The following is a 19,976-nucleotide window of genomic DNA, read 5'->3' as shown; positions in this document are numbered from 1 at the left end:
GGCCTTGTATGTTAAGCAGAGATCGCCTCTGAGTAGACGATATGCGACAGAGTATAGCTGGAGATTTTTAAGGCGGTCAGCATAGGGCATCTGCTTTAGGCCTGTGATTCTTTTAGTGAGGTATTTCTGCGGCCTTTCCAGTTGTTGCAGATGTCTTGAGAGGTACATACCAAACGGGGCGTTGTATACTATAATGGGTCTAATGAGGGATGAGTACAGTGGGACAATGACCTCCTTTTTTCTGGATAAAAAGCCCTTAGTGATGAGGTGTGCCACATAGAAGGATTTCCTGACTGTTGTGGCGATGTGGTTATCGAGGGTGAGACCAATGTCCACCTGTGCCCCTAAGTCTCTTATCACACTTTCTGTGTTTAGTGTACTGCCACCTATATGGTAATTCATGGGTACATGTTTTTTCCCAAAGGGGATAACTATACATTTATTGGCATTGAACTTGAGCCCATGGCTCTGGCACCAAGCATCTGTTTCTGTAAGGCCCTTTTGTAGAGTATCCACATCATTTGGGGATTCAATAATGGCTCCCAGTTTGCAGTCATCTGCGAACTTTGTTAGCCATGGTCCCTTAGTGTTGGCCTGTACTTCAGAGAAGTAGATACCAAACAAGAGCGGTCCCAGGACTGAACCCTGAGGTACTCCACTTGTCACTTGTCTGGAGCTGGATTTGGAGTCGGCTACTTTTACAGTGTGGGTTCTATCAGTAAGCCAGTTAGCAACCCATTGGGTGATGTAGAGATTAATGCCCAGCTTAGTAAGTTTATCTATTATTCCAGAGTGGGGGATGGTGTCAAAAGCCTTGGCAAGGTCTAGATAGGGTGAGTGGACCACCTTACACTTGTGCATGGCTCTGGAGACTGATTCGAAGAAGTCAATCAGGAGACAAGATCGGCCCTTCACAAACCCAAACTGGGTGGGGTCCAGTGTTTGAAAGTTACCAATGTCTTTGTTTATAGGTTCCATGATAATATGCTCCATGGCCTTGCAGATAAGGCTCATCAGACTGATGGGATGGTAGTTTCCGGGATCCAAGGTGGCTCATCCTTGTGGAGTGGGATAACTGTAGCTCTGCATCACTCAGTGGGCACGAAACCTGAGGTGAGGCTATGATTAAACATGACACTTAGGTGAGGTGCCAGTTCATATTGTAGTTCATGTAGTACACAGCCCGGGATGTCATCTGGTCCCATGGATACTGTATTCTTAGCTTTGGAGAGTGGGTTTTTACCTGTGTGGCCATTATTACCGGAAGTTGGCAATCTTCCAGTATTGAGAGGGGACATTTAGGGGGTGAGAGGGGGGTGAAGTTGGCACTGAATTGATCTGCCAGGATATTGGCAATATCCTTGGGATCAGTATATTTAATGCCATTCTGTTTTAGCTCAGAGCAGATCTGAGCATTGTCATTTAGATTATTGACATAGTTATAGAATGCCTTGTGGTTGTCTTTGGAATCTTTGGCAATTTTATTTTCGTAACTAGCTTTGGAGGATTTTATGAATGATCTCAGTTTTTTACTGAGGCTGGTAAGGGAGTTTTTTGCATCCTGGGATTTTTTTCTTTTCTGTAATGGTTTCTTCCTTTTGTTGTAAAGTTTGTTTATGGCAGGGGACCACCAGATTGGTTTCTTTTTTTTGGATGAGAGCATCTTGGTTCTATTTGGGATAGCATAATTCATGCATGAGTGGATGTGCTCGTACAGTGTCTTAGTGCAGGATTCAGCAGTTGAACTTTCAGTTTCTGTCTGCATGGGTGTCATGAAGTTTGTCACTTCTGACTGGAGTAGCATGAAGTTGGCTTTGGAGAAGTTTTTTATGGAGGTTTCCTTACTGGGGGTTGGGGGTGGGATGTGGATGTTAAGGGTGATGAGCTTATGGTCAGACCTGACTAACGAGAACGTGACCATAGGCGTGGAGCATCGATTTCCTATGTTGGTAATGACCAGGTCTAGGATATTGGAGCCCCTGGTGGGATTATGGATTAGTTGATCCAGGGCGTTGGAATTTATGAATTCCAAGAACCGTTGGGCAAAGGTGCTGGTACATGAGTAGTTTTCCCAGTTAATGGCAGGGTAGTTAAAATCACCCAGTATTAGGGTGTTTGGTTCTATCTTAATATTTTCCAGTATGTTTAGAAAGGTGTAGTGAGAGTCTTTGGGTATGGTGGGTGATCTGTAGCAAGCTACAATTTGGTTTGCAGTCTTACCTAGTGTTAGTTGCACCTGGAGAATTTCAGACGCATTGTGCTGGGCAACTAGTCTGGTGGTGTGAATATCCTTGGTGAATATTGACACTCCTCCATCTTTAGTGTTTCAGTCCTGGTTTGGTGGCCAAAAAGTGTGGTAAGAGTTGTAGCCTGGTATTGCAGGGGTGCTCTCTGGAGCCTTGAACCAGGTCTCAGTTACTGCACAGATATCGATGTTCTCCATTTTTAGGAGTGCCTCGAGAGAGTGCATTTTGAGGTTTAGACTTCTAGCATTGAGTAGCATTACCTTCAGATTTTGCATGCTTGTACCTGTTGTGGTGGTTTTGTCCTTTGAACTTTGCCTAAAAAAGGCACTATAGGGGAGGCAAGAGCCTTAGCTAGTAACCTGAATCCCAGGGGCAACAGGTGCAGACCATCTCTGGCAAAGCATTGTGGTCTGTCGATCATGTCATCCCAGGCAGACAGATACTGGATCCCCTTTGAATGACACCAGAAGCTTAGCCAATTGTTGCCTGCCTGGGCCACATGATCCGAGAGCTCTTCCCTGTCTCTTTTCATGTAGTCCAGGGAGGTACGTCTCAAGTCATTCACTCCAACATGGACAATGACAGTGTCATATTTGTGCTTGTTGTGGAATGACTTGAGTGCATGCGTTATGTGGCGGATCCTGGCACCCGACAGGCAGCTGACTGTAATTTTCTCCTTGTTCAACCTGGTGAGTGGGACATCAGTGTGCAAGACTATAGAGTCACCTATGACTAAAGTGTTAGGTATGTTGTCTTGCCTTAGGGTCTGTTGCTGGATGGCACACTGGTGTTGTGAACTATGTGACACTTTGGTTGTGAGTGGTGTTTGTGTTTCAGCTTCAGAGGCCCTTGTTGCTTGAGCAGGTTATAGTTAAGGGCCTCTGCATATGTGGATTTAGTGTTGCTATATGTGGGTGTTGGTGGTGTGGGTTTAGAATGGCTATGTGTTGCATGAGGTGCAGTGTGGGTGTTAACCTTCTCCTCTTGACTGTCTAGCACAATCTTGGGTGGAGAGAGCTTTGCTTCCATTTTGGCTATGTAAGTGCATCTCTCACAGGTTGTAGTGTTGGGTGGTAGGAGGAGAGGATTGTCTGTGTACATGAGGCAATTGCTGCATTGCCCCAGTATGCCCAGATTCACCAGGTGAACAGGAGAAATCACCGGAAGCTGACCCTTGGACATGCCTGGTTTGGTGTTTTTTTTTTTTTTTTTGTAAAGTACAGGAGCTGTTTTTCCTTACCTTAGCAAGGCACTTTGCGATTATAGGCTGTTTAGTGCCTACTATTAATTTCTCCTTATTAACAAGGAGAGTTGAGTGCTTGTATCAGTTTAAAGGCTTTCTAGTGCTTTCCAGAAGGTATTAGAGCAAGTACTAGTCACAGGGATGCTTAAAGGTAAGATGAAAAAAAATGCACACTGCAATGTGCACTAGAGAAGTTAGATTTGAAAGTAGGTAACTTAAGTTTTACCTGTTTAAAAAGTTAAGATTTAGTGGAGAGTTACTAATTTTTAAACAGCAAGATGGATTGAAAGGGGTGGTCACTTTTGTATTCTATGAAATACAGTAGGATGGCCAATAAAATTAAATAGTTGAAAGGGGAGGAATTTCAAAAATGATGATTTTGTGATTACTCACACAAGCCAGTGAAAGTAGAGAGGAAATGAGATATATGGTCAGATTAACATAAGAGCCAGGCAACTAGAAAGACAGTCTTATTTAACAAGACAACTGTAATTACGTGGGAGGGCAGGAAAAGAAATTCTTCCTGATTCAGAAGAGACAGTGCTGTGGTCTCTTTTGAAGTTTTAATATGCTGTTAAAGCAGAATGCAAGTAAAACACAAGGTAAAGAAAACTAACCGCAGTATTCAAAATATAAAAAGGCAATAATGTAATACAAAATACAAAAATAAAAGCAAACTAACTTTTCCTTCACAGCAAAGTGTAGCAGAGTCTGGATGAGCCTTTCTGGTAAAGCTCTGAAATGTTTTATTTTACCCCTTATATAGAAGGTTTAGTTCCTAGCTCCACCCCCTGAGTTCACAAATGATTAACCTTAAGTGACCTCTTCTATCTTATGAATGAGTCCTTAATTGATCAGTTCTAATTTCTGCCTGACTCAGAAGAGACAGAGCTGTGGTCTCTTTTGAAGTTTTAATATGCTGTTAAAGCAGAATGCAAGTAGAACACAAGGTAAAGAAAACAAACCACAGTATTCAAAATATAAAAAGGCAATAAAGTAATACAAAATACAAAAAATAAAAGAAAAACTAACCTTTCCTTCACAGCAAAGTGTAGCAGAGTCTGGATGAGCTTTTCTGGTAAAGCATGATTTTGACTCCTGTCTTATGTCTGATGTTAAAATAGACCATGCACAAAAAAATCAGACTGGGAAAAACTAAAATATTGAATATTTTGTAATATTAGAAACCAGGATAAAAGCAATGCATTAAGCCAGAGCTACCTACTATAAATATGTCAGGTAGCACTCCTAAATAATCACAAAGGTTTTTGAAAAAAAATGTTAATTTACATTGCAGAACTAAACCTCATTCTATACTTAACATCTAGCATAACAGTCAGTTTGTTTTTGATCCCTAGTTCTCTGAATGATATGCTGATTATTCCAAAATGCATTCCCAACCCACAGCCTTTGTTCACAAATATAATATTCCCCATACTGAAGCATATCTCAAAGATGTTATACCTTTATGTAACCTTCATACAGTGCCTGTTAAAAATGTTCATAGGTCCATAGATTAGTACTAGGCTAACTGCCCTTGCGAGCCATTTTAAACCTAGCCAATTATCCCCTGTGAGATTCAAACCCTGTACCTTGTGTTTGCAAGGCAAACACCTTAACCATTAGGCCACTTTCCCAACCCCGAAAATAAAACACCACTGTCAGTCTCGAACCCCGGACGTTGTACACACTAGACTGCATGAAGTACCACTAGGCCACAGTAGTTATACATATGAACAAATTACTTAGAAAACTGCACGGCTATGAAGCATAGGCTGACACAGACTCAATCACTAATCTTTTAAAATGGAGGACACTATTAAAATAGGGTCACAGTTACTGTTACTCTAGTTTAGCAAAAATATTAATGTACCACTCTCCCATGCTACTTTTTTGGACTTCTGGAAGACAACCACCACCATATCTCTCTACACTGAAAAAAAAATTGCTGTGCACTATTTTTTGTTATATAGCTTTTTTGTATCCAACCACAAAGTTCTTGAAAGCAAATTAATATCAGCTCATCTTACACCTCATTACATCTGATCTGCTCCTCTCTCAGCATCATGGCATCTGAGAAGACCACAATACTGTAAATGCTCCTGTCTCTGTCTGATAGATGCTGACTATTGTGGAACAAGGTGAACATAATGATACTATTATTAATGACTTTACTAAGGGGGGGTCAAGCCATTACTTCTCTTCTTCTTACAAGAAGTAAGTAGATACAGACATTCTCCAAAGTCTCTTAAATGGATACATAAGTATCTTAACTTGTGTTTTTGTACTGTTAAAGCTGGAAACTCCATAGAAGTGATCCCCGGGGTGAATTTCCTATTTCCCATCCAATCATCAAGATTTTTCTTGAAGAGTTCTAATGAGGAGCTGTGTTTGATATAGATAGGTAGTTTATTCCAGAGTATGGGAAGTCTCTGGGAGAGGCACCTATCCCTCCGGCATGTTCTGTTTATTGTGGTGACAAGGTTTAGGTCCCTAGAGCATGTAGCTCGGAAGGGTTGGGACTTCTTTAAGTCGAGCATGTCTAACAGCTCTTGGTTTGACATAGCTTTGTATGTTAGGCAGAGATCACCTCTGAGTAGGTGATATGCAACAGAGTAAACTGGAGTTTTTTGATACGGTCTCTGTAGGGGCATCTGTTTGAGGCCAGTAATCCTCTGTGAGGTATTTCTGCGGCCTTTCCAGTTGTTGTAGATGTCATGTGAGGTACATACCAAAAGGGGAGTTGTACTCTATAATGGGTCTAATGAGTGATGAGTAGCGGCGAACAATGACCTCTTTTTTTTTGGATGAGAAACCTTTTGTGATGAGGTGTGCCATGTAGAATCATTTCCTGACTACTGTGGCGATGTGATTATCAAAGGAGAGACTACTGTCCACCTGTGTCCCAAGGTCTCTTATCACACTTTTGGTGTTAAATATACTACCGCCTATGTTGTAGTTTATGGGTACAGAGTTTTTGCCAAAGGGGATGACAATGCACTTTTTGGCATTGAGCTTGAGGCCATGGCTTTGACACCAGGCATCTGTCTCAGTGAGGCCCTTTTTTAGAATGTCCACATTGGTAGGAGTTTTGATTATGGCTCCTAGTTTGCAGTCATCTGTGAACTTCATAAGCCAAAGACCTTCTGTGTTAGCCTGTACTTCAGAGAAGTAGATACCAAACAGGAGATGACCCAGGACTGAACCCTGTGGCACTCCACTTGTCACTGGTCTGAAGTCGGATTTGGAGTCTGCTACTTTCACAGTGTGGGTTCTGTCAGTGAGCCAGTTGGCAGCCCATCTTGTGACATAGGGATTTATACCTAGTTTAGTGAGTTTATCTATAATTCCAGAGTGTGGGGTGGTGTCAAAAGCCTTGGCAAGATCTAGATAGGCTGTGTGAACGACCTTACCCTTGTCTATGGCTTTGGTGACTGCTTCAAAGAAGTCTATCAGATTTAGGAGACATGATCTGCCTTTTACAAACCCGAACTGGGTGGGGTCCAGAGTTTGGAGATTACCAGTGTCTTTGTTTATAAGTTCCATGATGATACGTTCCATAGTCTTGCAGACCAGGCTCGTCAGGCTAATGTGGTGATAGTTCCCGGGGTCCATGGTGGCTCCCCCCTTGCGAAGTGGGTTAACCGTCGCTGTGCGCCATTCAGCAGGCACAAGGCCTGAGGTGAGGCTATGACTGAACATGGTACTTAGGTGGGGTGCCAGTTCGTTCTGTAGTTGTTCCTTTGCATTTTAGTATGTTAGGTTTTTCAAATTTGTATTTCCTAATGTACCTGCATCATTTTATTCTCATGATACGGTTATTGAGCTTATGATTATTCCCCATATTGCATAAGTTTCAAATATGAACCTACTTCAAGAAGTTAATTTTTGATTTATTACCTTAGAATGTCCATTAAATGTTAGCTAAACTAAAGCCATTCTTTTTGGCATAGTTGGACATCTCTCACTGGTACATCACTACAGCATTGGGTACTCGTTACTATCTTTTCACCTACTCAGATATTTAGGCTTCTAACTTAATCAAATCCTTGCCTTCACTCCCTACATTGATTTGACAGAAATTTTAAGGTCAGCTTTATTTTTGTTTTAAACACTCTTATCTATTATTATACTAGGCAATTGTTAAAACAAGTAGTGCTGATATGGCCATTCTTGTTTATAGACTCTCTTTGATTACTACTGGGTCACTCTTTAAGTAATAAGCTTTATATTCAACAGAATAAAGCCTATAGACTTATGTTAATTCTTCTCATCTTGAATGTCGATGTACCATACGTCTTAAAGCCAGCACCTTATCAGATACATAAAGAACATGTCCAGCTTCTTCTGTATATAAAAATGGTTTACCTTTATATATTTATTATCCTTCTGTAGGCTCTTTTCTTGCAGTTAAATTATTTACACACATTGCATGCAGTCATCTGATATCAGTTGCTTAGAACTTCCTTTAAACTAAAAACACTCCTTTAGAATGTTTTGTTAAAGTTTTCTCCTACTGTGGACTTAACTGTGGAACTGTATTACACATACAATTACAGCTCTGTGTTCACTTCACCAGTTCAGGTATTACCATAATATTCACTTCCTCTATACTTTTATTTATATCTTGGATGGTGCAGTGGTCCAGCAATTAACATTGTCACCTCACAGCAAGAGGTTCTCCAGTTTGATTCTTGGGTAGGGTGCTTTTTGTGCAGAGTCTGCATGTCCTCCCTGTGTTCATGTGCTTTTCCTCCAGGTGCTCTGGTTTCTGCCCATGCTATAAAGACATGTGTCTGGAGCATTTCTCCCTGCACCTCCACTTAAAATTGGCCCGTTCCAAGTCAGACTTTCCCAGTAAACAAATGTTAAATAAATAAATTTGCAATCTTGAGTAATAAATAATCCTCCACAATTTTTATTCTGTATGGAATACAGCTCTTTTTCCCTTAGACAGTACCATATATTGTTAGATTTACTGAATTTCCCTATACAGTACTGAATGAAATACCATTCTGTACTGTTCCTCTTGCTTTTTGTATATGACTGGATCAAAACTGAAAAGGAATTTTCAGTTCTAATCTGCTTACCTTAAAAATGCATCTACATGTACATTCAGGTGCACAAACAAGCACGCAAATTCAAAGAGAAAACATTAAGTTGCTGTGATGTCACTCATAGTGTATCATCACTGTAGCCTACAACTGTAGCATTGCAGTTGCATTAGTACACTAACATGCATCAGTGACTTTTCTGACATCTGTATTGCCCAGTAAAGCTCATATAATGGTAGCATTTTATAGTTTAATGTCAACTACAGCGTATAAATCCTATATGAGATGCAACTAGATTATTATATAATCCCAGAGTGCATTGCATATTCCTCATATGTAGTATGCAAAGAGAAGCACTCATTTACACTGTACACTGTTACAAGACACTGTGGCAGGATATGGGTAATTCATATTGTACCTAAGGTAGGTGTATTGTTAATCGCAATGACATGCACCATCTAAGCAAACTACAGCCCTAAACTCCCCAACGGGTAATAAAATAAGAATATATTTATTTGTTTGCTTGTTTATTGGAGAAGTGGACTGATCCCCAAGGATTCATTTCAGTTATACCCTGGCAGAATAAATGTACACAACAGAGTATAATTACATGGAATAAGAACCTTTTTATGAGTCAATGTAAAGTAAGCCAATGCAGTTACACATGGGTTATAGGATATATGTGTACAAATTCAATACAAATGATTTTACAAGAAGTTGCAGAAGACTAGAATAAAGAAAAACCTGCTAACAGCATTTTACAAGCTTAGCAAAATATTTTGACAGTTTCAAGGGTTATTTAATAGTGTATAAAAAATGTACACTGGAAGGAGAGGAGAGTAGTAGTAAAAGAGCTTGAAGAAGGGAAATCAGAGATAAATACGATAAAGGCCATGGCAGATGATGCAGTGAATCTTCCACACCCTGCCATAGGGTGAGACTCCATAATCCATACCCTAGGCTGTACCAAAATATTCTGCCATTTTCCTGCTAGGTATTAGAATGGATTAACCCAAATTATTTTAGAGTTAGGCTTTTGAAATCCCATCCCATGGTGCATCACTGTTGTAAAATGTTCTTTTATTTTTCGTTTCTCTTTTCTCTTTTTCATTGTGAGGAGGGTGTCGGTTATATGCAGCTGTAGTTATATTCTTCTAGCAAAAAGATATAGGTTAATAGGTTCATAGGTGTGTACTAGGCTAATGGCCCTGGAGCCTTTACAAGCCTAACCCATAGGGTTACCCTGGCATTACGCCACCTGGCTTTAGTTCCCAGTATCTCTATCGAGGAGAGCCACTGGAGTGATCCCCGGGGTGAATTTTGTATTTCCCATCCACTCATCAAGATTTCTTTTGAAGAGGGCCAGTGAGGTGCTCTGCTTGACATGTATGGGAAGTCTATTCCATAGCATGGGCAGTCTCTGGGATATGAACCTGTCCCTCCAGCATGTTCTGTTGATTGTGGTAATGAGGTTGAGGTCTCTGGAGCATGTGGTGCGGAGGGATTGGGATTTCTTTAGATGTGGCATTTCTAACAGAGCTGAGTCAGACATGGCTTTGTAAGTCAAGCAGAGATTGCCTCTAAGTAGACGATTTGAAACAGAGAATAGTTGGAGTTTTTTGAGTCTGTCCATATAGGATAAATATTTAAGGCCTGGATCCTCTTTGTGAGGTACTTTTGTGGCCTCTCCAGTTGTTGCATGTGTTTATTGAGGTATATGCCAAATGAGGCATTGTACTCAGTGACTGGCCTAATGAGGGAAAAGTAGAGGGAGACAATGACCTCTTTCGTCCTGGATGCAAAACCCTTTGTAATAAGATGTGCCACTTAGAAGGACTTTCTGACCACAGTGGTAATGTGGTGGTCAAAAGAGAGGTCGCTGTCAACCTGTGTTCCCATATCACTTATAGTGCCTTCTGTGTTCAGTGGACTACTATCAATGTGGTAATTCATGGGAACCAGGTTTTTCCCAAAGGGGATGATGACACATGTTTTGGCAATAGCTTATGGCCATGGTTCTGATACCAGTTATTGGTCTCAGTGAGGCCTTTCTCTAGGATGTCAACATCACTTGGGGAGTTAATAATTGCTCCCAACTTGCAATCATCTGCGAACTTTGTCAGCCAGAGTCCCTTTGTGTTGGCCTGGACTGCAGAGAAGTAAATACCAAATAGGAGAGGACCCAGGACTGATCCCTGTGGTGCACCACTCTTGACTGGTCAGCAGTCTGACTTGGAGTCAGCTACTTTCACAATGTGGGTTCTACTTGTGAGCCAGCTTGCAACCCACCTAGTGATATAGAGTTGATGCCTAGCTTAGTGAGTTTTTCTATGATTCCTGAGTGGGGGATGGTATCATAGGCCTTGGCCAGATCAAGGTAGGCTGTATGAACCACCTTGCCTTCATCCACAGCTCTGGTGACTGACTCAAAGAAGTTGACCAAGTTGAGCAGGCATAATCTATCCTTCATAAAACCAAAATGTGTGGGATCCAGAGTTTGGAGATTCCCTATATCCTTGTTCATTAAGTCCATGATGATGTGTTCCATAGCTTTGCATATCAGACTCATCAGGCTAATGGGGCGATAGTTCCCAGAGTCTGTAGTTGCTCCTCTTTTGTGGAGAGGGATGACTGTAGCAGTGCGCCATTTGGTAGGGACAAAGCTTGAGGTGAGGCTGTGATTGAACAGGGTGCACTGGTGAGTTGCCAGTTCACACTGTAGTTCATGTAGAACACAGCCAGGGATATTGTCAGGTCCCATAGAAGCTGTATTTTTGGCCTTGGACAGTGCTGTGTTAACCTGTACAGCAGTAAGACTGGGTGCCTGGCAATCTAGTGATATTGTGACTTGTCCTTTGGGGGAGGGGTTAAAGCTGGCACTGAACCTATCAGCCAGTATATAGGCAATGTCTGTTGGCTCGGTATAGGAGGTACTATTGTGCAGTAGCTCAGAGCAAATCTGGGTATTGCAGTGGAGATTATTTACATAACTATTGAAGGCCTTGTGGTTGTCTTTACTATCTGTCGCAATTCTGTTTTCATAGATAACTTTAGAGGATTTGATGAGGGATCTCAACTTTTTGTTGAGGCTGATAATGCAGATTTTCCAGTCTTGGGATTTCACCTTATTCCACATCAGTTTCCTCCTTCTGTTGTAGAGTTTGTTTATGGCAGGGGACCACCAGATTGGCTTCCTTTTTTTGGAGGAGAGCATCTTGGTTCTATTGGATTTGGCAAGATCCATGTATTTGTGTATGTTTTTGTACAGTGCATTGGTGTATGATTTGGCAGTCATGCAACTATTCTCCATTTGCATGGGTGCCATGAAGTTAGCCACCTCTGTTTTTAGGAGCCCAATGTTAGCTTTGGGGAAGTTGTTTATGGTGGTTACCTTTGTGGATGGGGGGTGAGAGAGATGTGGATTTCCAAGGTGATTAGTTTGTGGTTGGATCTAACCAGGGAGGAGCTGTAGAGCAATGGTCACCCATGTTAGTAATGACCAGGTCAAGGATGTTGCCACCTCTAGTAGGGGTAAGAACAAGCTGGTCTTCGGCATTGGAATTAATAAATTTCTGGAAATGTTCAGCAAAGTGTATTGGTACATGAGTAGTTTTCCCAATTAATGGAGGGGTAGTTGAAGTCACCCAGTGTGAGAGTGTTAGGTTGGACCCTAATATTCTCCCGGGTGCTTAAGAATGTGGAGTGTGAATCCTGGGACATTGTTGGAAACCTATAGCAGGCTGCAACCTGAATCGCTGTCTTGCCCAATGTTAGCTGCACATGAAGAATCTCAGATGCATTATGTTGGACTGCCAGTCTGGAGGTGTGTGCATCCTTTATGAATATGGAGACACCACCATCTTTGGAGCTTTGGTCCAAGTTCTGGGACCGAAAGGTGTGGAATGATTTATAGCCTGGTAGTGCAGGGGTCCTTTCTGCTGCCTTGAACCAGGTCTCTGTTACAGCATAAATGTCGATGTTCTCCATTTTAAGGAGTGCTTCGAGCAAGTGCGTTTTGAGATTTAGACTTCTAACATTGAGCATCATAACCCTCAGATTGCATTTGTTTGCAGCTGTTATGGTGGCAATTTGGTCTTTGGAACACCACCTAAAAAATGCACTATAGGGGTGGCAAGAGCCTTGGTCAGTATCCGGAAGCCCAGGTGTGAGAGATGCAGGCCATCTATCTCTGGCAAAGCATCGAGGTCTGTCAGTCATGTAACCTCAGGCTGACAGATACTGGAACCCCTTGGGATAACACCAGAAACTTAGCCAGTTGTTGAAATCAATCATTTTCTGCTTGTATTGTGGTATCATTCTGGGTGATGGTAGGATGCTGCTCAGGGCAAGGGTCATACCCAGCTGGGCTACATAATCCGAGAGCTCATCAATGTCTCTTTTCTTGTAGTCCAGGGAGGTATGTGTCTCAGGTCATTTATACCCACATGTACAACGACAGAGTCATATTTGTACCTGTTGTTGAGGGACCTGAATGTGTGCATTATGTGGCTGATCCTGGCACCTGACAGGCAGCTGACTGTTACTTTCTCCTTATTCAGCCTAGTGAGTGGGACATCAGTTTGCCTCACTATCAAGTCACCTGTGATTAGTGTGTTGGCCATGCAGTTTTGCCTTAGGGGCTTTGGATCAGTGGCACAATGTTTAGGAGAGTTATGTGTCTCATGATAAGTGTTGTGTTGTGCCGGTCGAGTGCATTTCTGCCTTGGAGGTCTCTGTTGTTTGGGTAGATTTTTATTGAGAACCTCCGCGAAGATGGGTCTGTGTTTTGTGTTTTTATGTGAAGGCAGTGCTGGTGTGTGTTCTGGAGGGTTATGTGTTCCATGTGATGTGGTGCAAGTGTTGACCTTCTCCTCTCGATCAGCTATTCCAGTCTTGGCTGGAGAGTGGGTGGCTACCAGTTTGGATATATGAGTGCATCCCTCGCAAGTCTGAGTGTTGGGAGGTAAGAGGAGAGGGTTGCCAGTGTACATGAGGTAGTTGCTACATTTCTGCAGGATGCCCAAGTTCACCAGGCTAATAGGACAAAGCACAGGGAACTGACCTTTAGACATGCCTGGAGGGTTGGGCATTAATAATAAGTACTGGAGCTGTTTCCTTGTAGAACGTTTAGTGCTGGTAGCACTTTTGCATGTTACAATAATTTCTACAAGAAGTCTGGTAAAGTGCTAGACTAATAAGTTAGTAAAAGTGCAGGAAAGGAGAGAACTAGCAGATCTAATGGAAAAACTGAAGAGCAGACTTTGGCACTGCTCAGGTGCTTATAAACAGTCCTGAAAATAGCAAATCTGTATCTGGACTAGACTAGTTACAGGAAAGGTGGGAAAAAACGCAAACTTGGGCTTTTAAATCAGAAAGTTGAAAGAGATGGAAAAACTGTCCAAACGGCCAATAAGCTATAATTACTGGGCCATAAACCACTCCTCTTGTGGTGGATAGGCTACCTAGTGCTTACCACTCCCACTGATAAGCTAGAAGGGTTCCCTCCAATGCAGAAAGGCTTGGACCCAATCATTGTTTACTTTTCTTGTTTTGTTTAGTTTCTTATTTTTCTTATTTTTGTGCTTTTTTTGCATGTTTGAATTAAGTTCTATTCAAGAATCGAATATGGAGAGAGACAGAATGTTTAAAAATGTCATAAACTTTTAGTAATTAGTTACCTAGTTTAATTTGTTTTTATGCTTTATTTTGTTTCCTGACCTTTTTGATTTGACTTTCGCATATATGTATGAGTAACACTGCAGCACATTGCTCCATGGGAGTTTCTGTTGCAGGTGGTATGCAGATGAATAACATTTCAGATAGATATTCTGATAGACATAAGTGCTACTGAAACTATGAATTGCACTAACTATATAACAGCAAAACACAGATGCAATGCTGCCTTCATATAAATCTTTTAACACAGTTAACAGTAATGGATTAAATAGTTGCATTAAGTAATGATAATGTATTATGGTTGCCTCTATGGTACAGAGAAAGGGAGTTTTTGCTTTGAACCCAATGGCCTGTGTTTGGCTAGCAAGTGATGATCTTCTAGAGCTGCCTGGAAGGTAGGAAAGGCAAAGCGTGGGAATGGGGTACAGGCAGGGATGGAAGCCCTGGCAGTGATACCAGGGTATGAATCCCATAATAAGGAATACAGGGGACATTCACTGACATATGTTGTTGGCTATAACAGCCTTACATCATGTACTTTTGTGAGTGAGACAGGGACATGAGTAGTGCATAAAAATAAAAAATCCCTACAGTGACAAGTATGGTGCATATGCAGGGTTAACTCAATCTCTTCTCAGACAATACAATAGTTTTGAATTAGGTATGTGGAGGTCAGGATAAACTCCCATTATCTGAGACTTTGCAGAGGCACTAGAAAGAGAATATGATTTGTTGTGAAGATGTCAAAAACGATGGAGCAATACAGTTCCAAATCACATATCATTAATATTAATGATGTAGGGTGTCCTGTACTTTGAAGAAGAAGGGTAATTGACTAACATTTTCTTCTTTCTTATTGTGTGTGTGTGTGTGTGTGTGTGTATGTGCTTTAGTGGTACTTTAGTGGTAAATAATATTTTCCAGGGTGAATTTAAAATAATGCATGTGACTGTCCTGTCAAAGTGGTATCTAAAGCAAAATGTTTACTGCTGCAGTCAGAAATTTTTTGTTACATCAGGAGTTTCTTAATAATGCATAGTGTCATAGCGTAGTGGTAACTATGTGGTCCATCTATTTTTTCTTTTCATGAGGTTATACATTCTTACCATTTGTCGTTCATTGTAATCTTTGTATTCTTTTAATTTTTTATCACTGTCTTGTAACTTCACATGTAAACTTTGTATTATTTTTTATTTGTTCATGCTCCTGTTTTGTATTTTTAGTTGTCAATGTTTTTCACCTGGGCTGTACCTGCAAATGACCAGCTATGATCAATATACTACCTCAACAAACAAATAAATAAAAATGCAAAGCAGAATGTCTTTCATCTCCCCCTTCTTATCAGGTATCTCTCCACCTCCCTATCAGGTATCTCAGAGTAAGGCTTGCCAGCCCAGAGTACTTGTTTGATGCTAATGTTTGTCTGTCTTTTTCTTTCAAAAAAAAAAAAAACTGTAGACAGTCAACTGCATCTGCAATATTTAAAAATGCTGTATCTTGCCTTTCCATAGTAATATCATGCAAAGCAAAAATGTCACAGCTCCATTTGGAAAATTATTTCCTAATCTGTTGTCTTTTAATAGGCTATGTGCAAAGCATTGCTATTTTTATTGTACATTGATCAGAAGGATGTCATACAGCTGCACTACCTTCCTTACAATCTCTATTGTATAACTTAATTAACTGTATGGCATAGAGGGATAAAATGCTGACTACAGCCCAGGCAACAGTGGTTCTATTATTGATTCTAGTGCTGTTGGCAGAGCTGGGGAAGGAATGATGAAATAGAAGCTTGCTTACCTTTCCTAGGTGAGAGGGTTTGGGGAAATGCATGTAGCCTAGGTTGGACAGTCTGTATGTATCAGCTCTTGTGTGTGGAGGCTTGAACCAACAGCAGATGTCTGTCTGGGCTGTGTATGGGTGGGATGGCAGTCCAGTGTTTTTTTCAGAGAGGAGCATGCTGCTACAACCATGGGTCATTACAGAGCTAGCCTTCAAGTGTGCGTCCACGTAGAAAAAAGGGGTTAGGACTGTTTACCTTGTGCAAGCAATGATGATGTGAGCAGCAGTAGCACTCTCCCCATTTACTCAACTCACATGTGTTTCTCATGCTATCTTTGGGGGGTTAGAAAACTACAGTCAGATGGGCTTTGCAAATATCAGACAAACCTGTTCTATATTTGCATGCACTGAGCTGTGGAGGACTTGAGGGAGAAGCTGTGCTACCCACAACAGTCATTCATCTCATATTTAACAAACTGTAAAAAGGTCTCATATTTAACAAACTGTAAAAAAAAAACAGTGTTATTGTCACTGGCCACTGATAAAAAACAGTAGACAGATGCACTTGCCCAGGAATTAATATACCACTTCATCAGACAGGGCTTGTGCAGAACCCCTTTTTGATAGTTAAAAGGCTGTAAACCCCTACTCAATATTTTTGTATTGCACCAATGTAACAACTCTGCATGGTCCATGGGATGTATTATATGTGTGTATGTGTGTATCCGTGCATGTGTGTGTGTGTGTGTGTGTGTGTGTGTGTGTGTGTGTGTGTGTGTGCACGTGCATTTTTTTGCCATCTATTTGTACTATACAAATCCTTAATTATTTCATTATATGTTTATCTTTTGACCACTTTCATAAGTGAATCTGTTCTGAACTGGGTTTTAGAAGGGACAGTTGATCAAACTGGGAATTGAAATTAAGTTGTGGTTTGCATCTTGTGCAGCCTGGTTGCAGAGGAAAGCTAAGTAATTTAACTGTATATTGTGAAGATTAGTACAGTAAAATTCACACTCTAGTTTACAGGTTTCTTGTATGGTACATTTATTACATGGCTTCACTGCTTCCAATTACAAAAGCAAGATTATAGATGTTTTATACACTGCTTACATGATGTTTTTATGTATTTTCTTTTTTTTTTTCTTTTGTGAATGAAACATTAAATGAGGCAACTCTTTTTCCACCCGGAAAGTTTCAAGTGATACTAAAAATCATGTATTACTTTTCATAAGATTATATACCAAATGTATTGTTTTGGTCTCACTTAACTTAAGCAGTCTCTGTACCACATTTAACATTTGTTGGCATTTATTTACAACACATTTATTACTAAAATTGCATCATGTGTTGTTTTAATGACAGCAATGACCTAGTTTGCTTTAACATGTGTACGTATCTACAGTATAGTTAAATATTAATGCATAGGAAGAATTCAGCTGTTTGCATTTTATGTAATAGTTAACATACAGATGAAATGCCATCAAGCTGTATTTTCCCTATCACCATACGTTGCTCTATATCTTTTGACTCAAGCATACTGTTTGCCTAAACTGTTGCTACCACTTAAGACAAATGATATGTCATGGGCTGGCCCACCCTACCACATGGCTCAGAAAATTGACCTAATTTCTAACAGCATAATGATTACAGCAACTCAGAGAAATGCTGCATTCTCTTTCACTTTAGTCACCTGAAATGAAATTTTTGTTAGTTCTATTCTGCAGTGTTTGTAAACTAACTGCTCATGACTTACTGACTGAAATTAAATAAGTGGAATGAAAACATCCTCCTTTCTTCAGCTTCGCATTTTTTTTTTCCTGCCGTATTATTTTGTATTTTAATATTTTATCTGTACAAACTCTCATTCTTTATGTTGTGCTTTTAATTCATTTTACTGTAATAACTGGGGTCCCAATTCTCATATGTCCCACATGTACTTTATTTACACTACTGAGAATAATTGTTGTGTTTTGCAGACTTACACAAAGATTATCTGAGTACTACTCCCTCCTTCAAAACGTTTTACCTTACTGTACTAAGTATAAGGGTATCACATCCTACAGTTCTTTGCTGAAATAAATAAACTTCCTCCATATATATTACACTTTGATCATAGAAAGTAGTTTTTGCCTTTTGCTAATATTGGTACTTAACAGTAACACCTTGCTGCTAACCGAATATACAGTCCAGTATATTTTTAAACAAATTACAGCAAAGTAAATGCCTTCACTCAGTTGTGCAAAACACTTTCTCAATTTTAAAACTAACATTACATTAAAGCAACAACTACATTGGAAATAAGGTAAAACACATGGAGAGAAAGTTGGTTAATGGAGCAATCCTCTCCTGGAAGTATGTCTGCAAAGCAACAAACTATCCACTCCTATTCGATGCATTTACCTAAAGCACTGATGCTTCCACTTGTTACAGATTGTTTTATCACATGTATCCCCAGATTCTGCATGCCTTTCACAGCATGCAGGATTAGTGCAGGAGCTGTAACAGGCAATATGTCAGCCGTGCGATCCAGGAGCAGCCTGCAGGGGCGTGCACGCGTGCTCCTGCACAAGTCCTGCACGGAGTAAGCTCCTGTATGCAAATCACCTCATTTGCAGGAGAAATCCATACAAATGAGGTGAATGTGTGATCCAGGAAGCTTGAAACCAGTCATGCAGGACAAGTGCAATCTGCAGAAATGTACTCCGTTAGTAATCGAGTACATTTCTGCAAAATCCAAAATGGAGCTGTGACAGCTCCAAATAAAGGCTGCATATCAGTCAGGAAGCATGCCAATGGCCAAGTATAAGGCCATTTGAATTGCAAACAGTGTAAAAAATTAAAAAATCAACTTTTACTTATTTTTTTTTAGCCGATCTTGGCTGTTTAAGCGGAGGGCAGCGGCGTGCAAACGGGATCGGGGGGATAATAAAATAAACCTAAAATAAGCATGCTAACTAAAATCACTATTCTGCCATGAAAGTCAATGGCAGGCAGAAGACAGCATGGCCAGTGAGTAGTGGTTGCTAAGGGGGGAAGCTCAGTGTGAGACATGTAACTATGCATTAGCAGGCAATCCTATGCAAATGAGGGGAATGATAGTGAATCCCAGTTTTTCCCAGCATGCTAGTCAGGTCCTAACAGTGTAAGAGTAGGAATAGCTTGGTGCAAGCCTAGGAGTTAGATGACATTATGGGTGTGTGTGTCAGGCATAGTGTAAGTGGATTGGAGCCCTGTGATTCAGGTTTGCTCCTAGCTAAACACAGCTCGGCAAGGGTGTGTGTCTGACTCTGCCTAGCACTCTTTACATTGCCTAAGTGGGTGTGTGCCCCACGCACTGGGTTTTAAAGGTTTAAAAAAAAGTTAAACCAGGAAATAGCAACTCTGTGCACATTTGAGCACTGTGTTGGGTTTTAAAGGTTTAAAAAAAAGTTAAACCAGGAAATAGCAACTCTGTGCACATTTGAGCACTGTGTTTGCACGGCTCACCACTGGGCTTAAACAGGAAAGCAATGGGAAGGGAAAACAGCAGTAGAAAGGTAATCTAGGAGAACTAGCATAGCTGGCATGTGAAATGTATCAGAATCAGCCAATTACACAGGCAGTAGACCATCCCAGCCCAGAACACTACTATAAACTATGAGAACACCTCCCTCTCTGGTTTTTCCCACACTGTACACCACCGGTGTGAACAAGCGGGGAACTTTTAACAATCAAAACAACAAAATAATAGGGGCTGCAATAGCTATCATACAACAACTTGTGGAAGTGGCTGAGGGTGGTGAGGATGTGAATGCTGTCGACCAACCCAGAGTGAGGAGATGGAGAAGAGTGTACAGACCCTGGATAACCTACCAGGGGCTACATGAGCTGGAGATAGTAGAGCACTATAGGGTGGACAGGGTCTTCCTACAGCAAATTGTTGAGCTGTGCCGACCACACCTGACACACAGAGCTAGAAGAGGGGAACCCATC

This window comes from Protopterus annectens, chromosome 12.part0, assembly GCF_019279795.1.
Source record: "Protopterus annectens isolate FY-2018-M chromosome 12.part0, PAN1.0, whole genome shotgun sequence".
Taxonomy (NCBI): Eukaryota; Metazoa; Chordata; order Ceratodontiformes; family Protopteridae; genus Protopterus; species Protopterus annectens.
The sequence above is the reverse complement of the archived record's forward strand: the minus strand, read 5'-3'. Positions refer to the sequence as shown.